The sequence below is a fragment of the Plasmodium gallinaceum genome, assembly GCF_900005855.1.
Source record: "Plasmodium gallinaceum strain 8A genome assembly, contig: PGAL8A_v1_89, whole genome shotgun sequence".
Taxonomy (NCBI): Eukaryota; Apicomplexa; class Aconoidasida; order Haemosporida; family Plasmodiidae; genus Plasmodium; species Plasmodium gallinaceum.
The window spans coordinates 17876-30245 of record NW_021628254.1 but is presented as its reverse complement, the minus strand read 5'-3'; the positions used below and the strand labels follow the sequence as shown (position 1 = coordinate 30245).

Sequence of the window (12370 nt, the reverse complement as noted above, 5' to 3'; positions counted from 1 at the left end):
AAAGTAAATAAATGCCTATTGAAAGTAAAGAATGCTGAACGAAGTCGAGCACATAATTAAGAATTACTCGTTCAAAGCATATAAAAATATATATAAATACAACAAAATCGTAGAGACACCTTCACATGCTCTTTATTAATTTGTTTGTTCAGTTCTCTAGTAAAGTTACCGAACATCCAGTTGATAAATCAATTATGTAATATAATTGTATAAGTTGTATATAATTATTTATAATAAATAAAATAGATAGAAGTTTTTATGCATTTTATCTATTAATATTATTTTTTAAATTAATACAAAAGTGTTTGAATAACTAATTAATGAACCAGTTAATAAAGAATTCCAAATATACACTTGTTATACTATATGTATTATCTCTAAAGACATAATGCTAATGAATGTTATGCTAACATAATTATTGCATAATTAAAACAATTTTTAATGATTTCTACTTTTTGATAAAATAGCAAAAAATTATTAATTTATCTTTAATAACACATCATATTACATCACAAAAGAAACATTATTTATGTTTATTAGTAAGAATATATATACCTTATTGCCTGTTTAATGACTTTGCTAGAGCACTAAACAAATATATTAATAAAGAGCATGTAGAGTTATCTCTACTAACTTAATGAATTTATGTATAATTTTAAATGCTATAAAACAAATGATCTGTATTTATGTAACCTACCTCGTTGAGTATTTTCTATATTCAAGAGACATTTAATTTAATAAAAATCCCTATTTTTATTAAAAATTTAAATCCTTATTGAATAATGATTTTAATGAAATATGTTTTATTTTATAATGTTATGTATAATGTTTAGCAGCTCAAGTTCGATTGTGCCAGGTTAACAAACATAATTAATAAAACACAATTAAATTATATAATAATTACAAACATAAAAATTTTATTATTATGTATACAAATATTTCTCTTAAAAATTCACTACAAAAGAAAGCCCTTCATTCAATAAGTTACTTCATATATTTTTCAATTACTATTTTTCCGGCCTTTAAATATTTTTCAAAAAAGATATTAATAAATTAATTTTTTTCTTTTTTTTTTATTTATCTAGCTCTTACATGGATAATTGCGTATTTTCCGTACATCTAGTTATTTTCATTCTCAAAAAGGTTAATAATTCTTTTTAGTGACCAATACTCATATTTTTTTTAAAATATTGCATGTATAGCTTCTGGAATATATATATGTTTTATTAACTGGATGTTCGATGACTTTGCTAGAGTACTAAACAAACAAATTAATAAGGAGCATGTAGAGTTGCCTCTGAGGTTTTGGTGTATTTATATATATATTTTTAAATTCTTTGAACGAGTGATCCTTAACTATGTAATCTACTTCATATAGCATTCTTTAATTTCAATAGGCATTTATTTACTTTAATAAAAATAAAGATTTTTATTAAAAATTTAAATCCTTATTGAACATTGATTATTAATTAAATGTAAATTACTTGTTTCTTTGTTATAAGTTTCGTTCAGCAATTAATATATATTGCTGTTGAATTAACAAACTTAAACAATTAGTGAAAATACAAATTAATTATATAAATATTATTTACGTGAAAAATTTATTGTTATATGTATAAAATTTTCTCTTATAAAATTCATCAAAATCATATTTCATTCCCAAAAAAAAAAATTCTCTTTTTTTTTTTTTTTTTTTTTTTATATATCTCATTCTTATTGATAACAAATATTTTTCCAGTTGATTTTTTTTTTATGACGATCTTTGTTTTTTTTATAAAAATACAAACAAAAAAGATTGATTATTTTTTTTTTTTTTTTTTTGTGTGTGCATGACCAACTACATATTCTTCATATAACTAGTCCTTTTATTTTCCAAAAAGTTTAATGAAGCCTTTTATTAACCAATATATGTATATTATATTTGTGTATGCATGTTTATAAAATTAATTAATTTGTTACCCGTTTATTAAATTTACTATAATGAATAAACCTAATAATATAAATCATACAGAGTTTCCACTACTAGTGTGATGAGTTTACATATAATTTTAACGCTATAAACCAGCATCAGTGTTTGTGAAGTCTATTTCATTGATCATTTATTATTTTTAAGAGATATTTATTTACTTTAATAAAAATCCTTATTTTTATTAAAAATTTAAAATATTATTAATCACCGATTAACTAAATATATTTTAATCATAATATTATAGATATTTTTTAGTGATTTAAGTTCATTACTTTTAAATTAACAAAAGTATGTAATTATTGAAATACAAATTTAAATTATATGATTATTATAATTGTAAAAATTCTATTTTTGTATAAAATCTTCTTTAAAAAAATCAAATTCAATCTTTGGAGAAGTTAATTTCATTAACAACTATTTTTGAAATTCTCAACAACAAAAAAAAGAAATTATATTTTTTTTTTTAACTTGAAATAAAAAAAAAACAAAATTTTTTTTTTTTGTCTAAGCACTTCATTTTTAACTGTATATTTTTTATATAGCTATTATTTTTTATTCACAAAATAGTTTATAATTCCTTTTATTTAGAAAAAATTAGAAAATCTTTTCATATGCGGATTGAAAAATGTTTGTAAAAAATGTTTAATCATATTTAACACTAAAAAAATACATAAATAAAAACAAAAAAAATTATAAATACAATATTGAAATATTCTAGAATCTTAAGTTTTTATTATCATATATCATGAAAAAACATTTAAAAATTAAATTTTGTTGTAAGAAATAAAAATCTAAAAAATTATATTATGCCATTCTATTACAAATATAATGAAATTAAAAAATATTCATAAATTTAAGTGACCGTTTTTGTCTTTCATAAAATTAGGAAAAAACTTCTACTTTATTTTACTTGTTAATAAAAGGAATTAACTTTTTTTGAGAATGTAAATAAGTAGATATATGGAAAATACGTAGTTATGCATGCAAGCGTTAGATAACTAAAAAAAAAAAAAAAGAATTATCTATTGATTTTTTTTGTTTTTCTTTTACAGAGGATATATGCAAAAAAGTATATTTATTTTTTTTAAAAAAAACATTTAATAGTCAAAAAAAAAATATTCGATAAGAATGAAAAGTATTTTATTGACAAGTGAGTTTCTTCGTAGTTAATTTTTATTTTTAGTTTTTTTTTTAAATGAAAATTTCATATACATAAAAATAAAATTTTCATTTTTGTAATGTTTATATAATTTAATCTGCATTTCAATAATTATTCTGGTTAACTTTAAACAGCATATTTGAGTTACTGAACATTATTTATAACATTATAAGTAAAAATATATTTCATTAAAATCAATAATCAATGTAGATTTAAATTTTTAATAAAAATAGGGATTTTTATTAAAGTAAATAAATTCCTACTAAAAATAAATGATACTCAACGAAATAGACTATGTAAATACAGTTTACTTGTTTTGAAGCATTTAAAATTATGCATAAATTCATTAAATTAGTTGAGGTAACTCTACATGCTTTTTATTAATATTTTTGTTTAATATTCTAAGAAAGTCACTGAACAGCCAGATAATAAATCGACATTACATATTGATACTGTTTATTATTTTACTTTTCTAGAAATTTTAACTAAAAAGTAAAATCAAAATCTGAATTAACAGTTTCTTATATTATACAAAATATATATATTTAATATATATAATATATATAATATATGAAAAATATAAACCATCTTAAATTTATATAAAAAAATATGAATAAAATAAAAGTGAAACCTTAAAAATATAAAGATGTGTCAAAAAAAAAAAAAAAATTAACTTTTATTATAAAATAAAATTCTATAAATATTTAAGTATAAAAATTATAATCTCTGCAAAGCGGTTCCTTTATACATTTAAATATATATATATATAAGATTTTTTTATATGTTTAATTATGTATTTAAAATAAAAAAAAATCATCCCATTAGTCAAATGCTTTAATCCTATTTAATAAATTGAAAGGTAATCATAAATCTTTCAATATATTTTTTTTTTTTTATGTTTATACATTCCTATCCTCGATAAAGAACCTGCAAGTACTAATCNAAAAAAAAAAAAAAATTAACTTTTATTATAAAATAAAATTCTATAAATATTTAAGTATAAAAATTATAATCTCTGCAAAGCGGTTCCTTTATACATTTAAATATATATATATATAAGATTCTTTTATATGTTTAATTATGTATTTAAAATAAAAAAAAATCATCCCATTAGTCAAATGCTTTAATCCTATTTAATAAATTGAAAGGTAATCATAAATCTTTCAATATATTTTTTTTTTTTTATGTTTATACATTCCTATCCTCGATAAAGAACCTGCAAGTACTAATCCCGTAACTAAAGATGAAATCCATATAATCTTTTTTTTTTTATTTTGATTGTACACTTTTTCTTTAACATTTTGTAATTCTCCTGTGGAAGAACCATAAAATACATTCCTATTATATAAATACTGCATTAATAAAATTATAACTAAAAATAAGCTTAAAAAGAGTAATATTTTTGTTATTTTCATTCTTAATAAAAATTAAATAAATATGTAACTTTGCTATTTTTAAGGATTATTTTTTTTAAAATTACAAATATACCTATACATATATCAATATAAAATCTTTTTTATTTAATAAAAATACCTAAAAAAAATTTATAATTTTCAATATTAATAATTTTTTATTTTTTGTTAATTTATTAAAATATTTTTTCTTTTTCAAACTTTTTTATTCATTGAAATCATTTTTCTTTTAATTTATTTAAAGATTCTTTTTATATAATAAATACATGCACAAAAAAAAATTTATTTTATTTTTATTTAGTATATTCCATTTTTATTTCATGACTAAAAATTAAAAATGAGTTAAAATCATAAAAATAAATTTTATAATTTAATGATATAAAAATAATAATTAAATTTTTTAAACTTTTTTATATAAAAATATCATAGATCTTATGTCACTAATCCTCATTAAAATAAATTTAAATTAGCTAAAATTCTTTAAATTAACTCTAAAATAATATTTAAATAAAAAAATATCCCTCAAATTATCCTAAATAAGATAATATTCGAATAATACATAACACTAATTAAAATTTAACGAGATATATACATTTCTACACAAATTATAACAATAATTAATCAATAGTTTTGAATAAATAAACACTATATAAATACGTAAATTTTTTCTATTTAAATGTTTTTTCATTAAATATAAATAACTAAAGAAATATATTTTATATTTAATATATGCATTCTATTTCTATTATTTAATTTATTATGAGCAATGTTTATAGTTTAAAAAAATTGAAAATTGATAATTTGTACTAATGTAAATGTAACTTTAAAAAAAATAAAATAAATAATGCAATTATACAAAAAATACATTTTAGTGTAAATTTATTAATATCCTCATAAAAAAAAATGTGTTAAATAAAGTTCAAACAATTTAATTAAAAGAATATTAAGAAATTTCCATCTATTTTGTTATATACAAAAATTTTTTAAATGAATATGTAATATTTATATAATTATATTATATAACAAAAAAATATTTAGTACATTACAAAATTTACAATCTGAACTATAAATTTTCCGTACAAAGACTTTTATAATATTTCTAATAGTCAAATTAATAAAGATAATATAGAATTTTCTTTAATAATAATTTAGTGAAAATTATATTGTAGTTATAAACTAGTAAACTTTACACGTATGGCTTATATTATTGAGTATATACAGATTAAGAGAAATTTATTTATTTTAATAAATATTCATTATTTTTATTAAAAATTAAAATCCTTTTAATTATTGATTTTTAATAAACAATATACTTTATTGTTAAATAAGTATATGAATTACATAAAAGTTTAATTATTTTCTTAACAATAATTCTTTTTAAAAATTTTTAATATTCTTTTTTTTTTAAAATGAAATCTTCACTAAAAGAGAAAATAATAATAAAATAAAACAAAAAAAAAAAAAAAAAATAGATAAAAAACTATTTTTTTTTTTTTTAAATACCGATTGCGTATGGATAACTTTTTATTTTTCATGAATATATTAATTATTATTTCGATGATGTTAATTATATTTCTTGTTAATCATAATCCTATAAATAAAAATATGTTGACTCATTACTTCTGTTATACTTAATGTATCAATAATTTTAAGAAAAATTTATCTTCTTTTATAAAAAATTCTTTTTGTTTTTTATTAATAATGAAATCCTAAATATAAAAAGCTTTTTTTGTAGGTAAGATAATCTATATTTTATACAAACTAATCATTCCTAATGAAATTCTCACTAAAAAATAGTAGCAATTTCTATAAAAATTAATTCTTACTATTGATTAATATTATTCGCAATATAATAATTAATTTGTTAAATTAATCATTGAAAATAAAATTTAGGATTGAAAAAAATTACAAAAAAAAATAAAACAAAATTTTCCCAAAAAACACAGTTTTTCTGTTTTTTAATAAGCATATTTATCGAATAATATCTTTAGATAAAATATCAAGTTATTCCCTTAAATACTTTGTGTGTAAAGGTAATTTTTAACTTTATATAACATTGTTATTTCAAGTTTGTAAAGGTAATTTTTAACTTTATATAACATTGTTATTTCAAGTGTGTAAAGGTAATTTTTAACTTTATATAACATTGTTATTTCAAGTGTGTAAAGGTAATTTTTAACTTTATATAGCATTGTTATTTCAAGTGTGTAAAGATATTAATAATTCTTTTTATTGATCATCAGGTACTGTTGATATAGTTCAAGGAGACAAAAAAAATTGTAGTGGAAATGTAATGATTTATTAATTTGGTATTCATATACTTTTATATTATATTTAGAAATCAAACTAATGAAGAGATGAAATATGGTCTCCATTTTATTTACTGTAAAATTACTTATAATAGATAATATATAAACCTTATATAATTACAAGGTGTATCATAGGAGATAATGTGCTTGTTTTATTCACATGTCTTACATGCACTATCAAAACATTATATACTTTATATTTATTATCATTCCAATTAAAAATAGGTTAATGGTAATATTTATTGACTATATATATGATTGATTAATAAAAGATATTATTGACCTTTTTCAAAATAAAAATTAATACTTATATTGAAATTATGAAGTTAGCCATACAGTCTCTAGACACAAAAAGGAAATAAAAAAAATTAATCTTCTTCTTTATTTAATATATAAAAAATATATTTAAAAAAAAAAAAAAAACAGCAAAATTTTGATAAAAATCATTAATGAGAACAATTTTTGAGTGGTAAATTTTTATTTTAATTTTTTTTTTAAAAAGAAAATTTGACATTGACAGAAATCAAATCTTAGTGGTTACAATGTTAAGATAATATTAATTTATGTTCTAATAATTACTTATCTTTGTTAACTAAAAAGCAATGGTTTGAAATTGCTAAACATTAATTATATTATTATAATTAAAATATATTTAATTAAAAATTGATAATGAGGATTTAAAATTTTAATTAAAATAAGTATTTTTATTAGAGTAAATAAATATTTCTTAAAAACAGGAAATTATCAATGAAATAGGCTTCATAAATACAAATATTGATTTGTAACTTTAAAATTATATTTAAACTCATTAAACTTATAGAGGAAACTCTACATGATCTTTATTAATTTGTTTATTTAGACCTCATTTATTAATTGTCTATTTAATGACTTTGCTATAGCATTGAATAAATATTTTAATAACATGCATAGTTATTTCTACTAATTTAACGAATGCACATTTAATATTAAATGCTCTTAACCAGTAAACTACATTTATATAGTCTACTTCACTAAGCATTTATTTTTCTTAAGAGGTATTTATTAACTTTAAGAAAAATAATTTATTAGTGAAGTTCAAATTTAATTATGTAAATATAAAAAATATGAAAATCATATTATGACCCATAAAATTTTCTTTAAAAATAAAAGATAAAATTAACTATTTGGTTAATAAAAGGCTTTATTAACCTTTTTGGAAAATAAAAGGATTAGTTAAATTAAAAATACGAAGTTGGTCATGCACACACGCAAAAAAAAAATATTGATGATTTTTTTTTTGTTTGCACTTTTTTTTTTAAAAAAAAGTACAAAGTCTGTCAAGAAAAAAATTTGATAAAAAAAAAAAAAATGCAAAGATCATCAGAAAAAATTGATTAAAAAATCAATTTTTTAAAATATTTGTTACTAATAAATAAGTAAATAAATAAAAAAAAAAAAAAAAAAAAAAAGAATTTTTTTTTTAGGGAAGGAAATATTTTTTTTGTGATAAATTTTGTAAAAGAAAATTTTATACATATAACAATAAAATTTTCATGTAATAAATATTTATATAATTTTTTTTGTATTGTCAATAATTGTTTATGTTTGTTAATTCAACAGTAATATATATTAATTGCTGAACGAAACTCATAACAAAGAAACAAGTAATTTACAATTAATTAATAATCAATGTTTAAAAAAGATTTAAATTTTTAATAAAAATAAGGATTTTTATTAAAGTAAATAAATGCCTATTGAAATTAAAGAATACTGAATGAAGTTGATTGTATAATTAAGGATCACTCGTTCAAAGCATTTAAAAATATATATAAATACATCAAAAATTATAGAGCCAACTCTACATGCTCTTTATTAATTTGTTTGTTCAGTACTCTAGCAAAGTCATCGAACACCCAGTTAATAAACCAGTATTTCATCAATTTTTATTATCTTGTGATTTTTGATACCATAGGGTAAAATATTACTACGTTTGTAAATTTAAAAATTATCCTTAGTCTTTAATTTATTAGTTTATTTCTACTTTCTTTTATTCTTATCACTTATATAAGATTTATCAAGTGTATTTCATATATTTCTTTGGTTTTATTATTTAACAATTTAATCTGTGTTAGCGGATTTGTATCTCTTTGCCTGTGTAATATAATGGCACTTTTTTTAGGCCTCTATTTTTAGTTTTAGTAAATCTATGAAGTCATAACCAACTCATTTTAAATTATATATTTTCAATATAATACTTTGTTTGATTTTTTTTTTGTATCCAGGTAATTCATGAGAAAAAATATCTCTGTATTAATATCTTTATCCTTAATTATGAATATATCTTTAATTTTACTTAAATCATTGTATGCACTCTTTCACTTATCATTTAAATAAATAATTCTCATTTATAAAGTATTTTCTAATATTATATTTGAAAAACGTGGACATGTAAAATAAATTATAAACATAGCAAAATATGAAGTTTCTACCATAGAGAAATGTAGGGTTTATTATATTTTAACTCTACGATTTTTATTATTTCATCAAAACGTGATTTATTAATTACCCGTTCAATTACTTTGATAAGGTATTGAATCCACAGATTAATAGAAAGCATGGATAGTCGTCTCTACTTATTTAATTATTTTACATTTAATATTAAATTATATAAACCATTAAATAATTTTATGTAATTGATTTCATTGACTATTAATTGTTTTTAAGAAGCATTTATTTACTTAAATGAAAATTCTATTTTATTTATTAAAATTTTAAATCCTCATTAATTATCAATTTTTAATTAAATATATACTACTTATAATGTTATGAATAATTTTATCAACTCCAAATTATTGCTTTTAACAAAAACAATTAGTTATTAAAACACAAATTTCAAAGATATAAATATTATAAATATGAAAATTTTATTATTGTAAGTATGAAATTTTCTTTTTAAATGTCAAAATTATTTCTCGTTATATTTATCAACAAAAGCTAAACTTTAACAACAAAAATTATACGACAGTCCTACAGGTTAATTATATTTCAATCATAAAAAAAAATACAAAAAAATTTTTTAATATTTTTTTATAAATTTTTTTTATTTTTCTTTACGTTAGTTTAAAATAAAAATATATATCTTGTTTTTTGTTTTTGAAATATTGAAGAAAACAATTGTTAATAAAAACATTTCCTTGAAAATTAATTTTGTTTGATATTTTAAAAGAAAATTTTTTAATAACAACAATGAAATATTCGTGTTTATAATATTTATATAATTCAAATTTTATGTTTTAATAATTACTCATTTTTGTTAATTTAAAAGCAGTTATTTGTATTTGCTAAACATTAATTATAACATTATGAATAGCATATAATTAATTAAAAATTGATAATTGATAAAAATTTAAAATTCTAATAAAAATATAGGGTTTCTATTAAAATAAATAAATAACTCTTAACAATTAATGCTTTAAGTAATAGACTCTGTAAATATAGTATACTGGTTTATCGAGTTAAAATTATATTTAAATTAACTAAATTAATAAAGGAAACTCTACATTACCTTTATTAATTTGTTTGTTCATTACATTGGAAAAGTCATTAAGAGAAAAATTAATAAATCAATGGTAAATACTTTTCTTAGATCTTTCATTTACATCGTTTTCTCGTGGATTATGTGACAGATATGGAATAATTTTTTTGTAACTCTTCAGGGACGCATTCCTTAATTTCTCAATTAACATTAGACCACCGAAAGTATGTATTTTCATAATAGTTTTATTTATTCTGTTATATTCTGTAAATTTATTACTATGAAACCAATATATTAAATTATATCTATTTTTTTCCATTATGTATAATCATCCCATTCCATAAGGAACACGGGTATTATCTGTACATACAACATTTTTTGGTATATTATTTTTATTATCTCTTGTTGCATTAGTAATTTTTTCACATGACAGAATCACATGTAAATCTTCATATTCTTCTGGAGTCTTGTTACAATATAATATCATGTAACTATAAAGATTATCATCATTTTTTGTTGATCTAGTAATCCATTTATTTAAACTATTTTGAACTTCTTCAATATAGTCAATCTCCAAATTATATTTCATTAATCTTAATTTCCATCTATGTAGTTGTCCTTTATTAATTGAATCTGCTACAGTAAAACATTTACAGTATGTTTCGATGAAAGTTTTAGGTCTATTAACATAGTAATTGAATATCTCTTAAGCTACAACTATTTTAAATAATTCTTTTTAACTATGCTCTATCTCCACTGTACGTCATTTAAATTCTTAGATATATAATAATTATAATATGACCGGTACTATTATTTATCTGAGTTAATATAGATTCTATGAATAATATGATGCTTTGGTATAAACAGTTTAAAATTTTCCTATTTAAGGAAATAAAAGATAAGTTTTTCAATATATATTCCAATAAACACCATTTATTGACTGCTATTGAACTAATTTATTACTTATTCAATAATCTTTAAATAACATTGAATGTTACATGAAGAAGGAACTTATAGAAAAACTTTGACAAATTTTAATGAGTTTAATTACTTTATTAAAAAGATATTTTCATAATTAAGAATCCAAATATTTTAAAATATGTAAGTCTTCACACGCACTCTTTTATAATATATAATAAGAATCTTATTTTAACATAAACACGATATAATGAATAAAAATACTCTCTTTTTATGTTTATATTCTTATTTTATTAGGTGTTTCTTATATCCCTTTTTAAATATATTCTATTATACGAATATTTCTATTTCTCCTGAGAATTGTATATTCTTTGTTTTTCTCTTTGTAAATTTTCATAATATAACATTTTTACTATCATATATGTACCTCACTTGAAATTTATTGTTTAAATAAAAATTAACGTTCAAAATCGAATACAAATATATATATATAAAATGATGTATACTCATGTGCAACTTGTAAATCTATAAATTCACAACTTGTGTACCTTTTGACCAAGTAGTTATTACATATAATTTGTATAAGCACAACATAAAAGAAGTTAATATATACTATTATTAGCCAAACATTAGTAGAATATAAAACAATCAATTTATTAATGAGTATACAATGTAATTTCAACTAATTTTATTGATTAAACTATTGTATATATTAAAAAATTAAGTAGTTACAAAATGTTAATTTTGCTTACATGGGTATTTATTTTATTTAATTTTTTTTTTTTATTTACTTTAAGTAAAATTTAAAATTTTTTTTTTTTAATTAATATTTTGATAAAAATATGCTAGCTTGCACGAATAAAAATAATTTTTAATGTATAATCAAAGTACTTTTTATGAAGATTTAAGTTTTAAAAAAAAATATAGAAACTTCTATTAAATTAAATAAATACCCTTTAATGAATAATTATTATTTTAAGAATAAAAAAATTATTTCGTTAACATATTTTCACTAATATTATTATAAAAATTATATGAAGTAAGTCATTTATTTCATATGATGAAATGTAATAAATAAAGAATACATAT

General features: G+C 18.2%; 7 annotated features.

The window, feature by feature from the left end:
* Positions 1 to 1214: 1214 nt before the first annotated feature.
* Positions 1215 to 1904: a repeat region.
* A 41-nt stretch (positions 1905 to 1945) lies between these two features.
* Positions 1946 to 2359: a repeat region.
* Positions 2360 to 3156: 797 nt separating this feature from the next.
* Positions 3157 to 3565: a repeat region.
* Positions 3566 to 8186: 4621 nt separating this feature from the next.
* Positions 8187 to 8761: a repeat region.
* Positions 8762 to 8764: 3 nt separating this feature from the next.
* Positions 8765 to 9781: a repeat region.
* A 245-nt stretch (positions 9782 to 10026) lies between these two features.
* Positions 10027 to 10456: a repeat region.
* An 89-nt stretch (positions 10457 to 10545) lies between these two features.
* Positions 10546 to 11272: a repeat region.
* Between the last annotated feature and the right edge of the window lie 1098 nt (positions 11273 to 12370).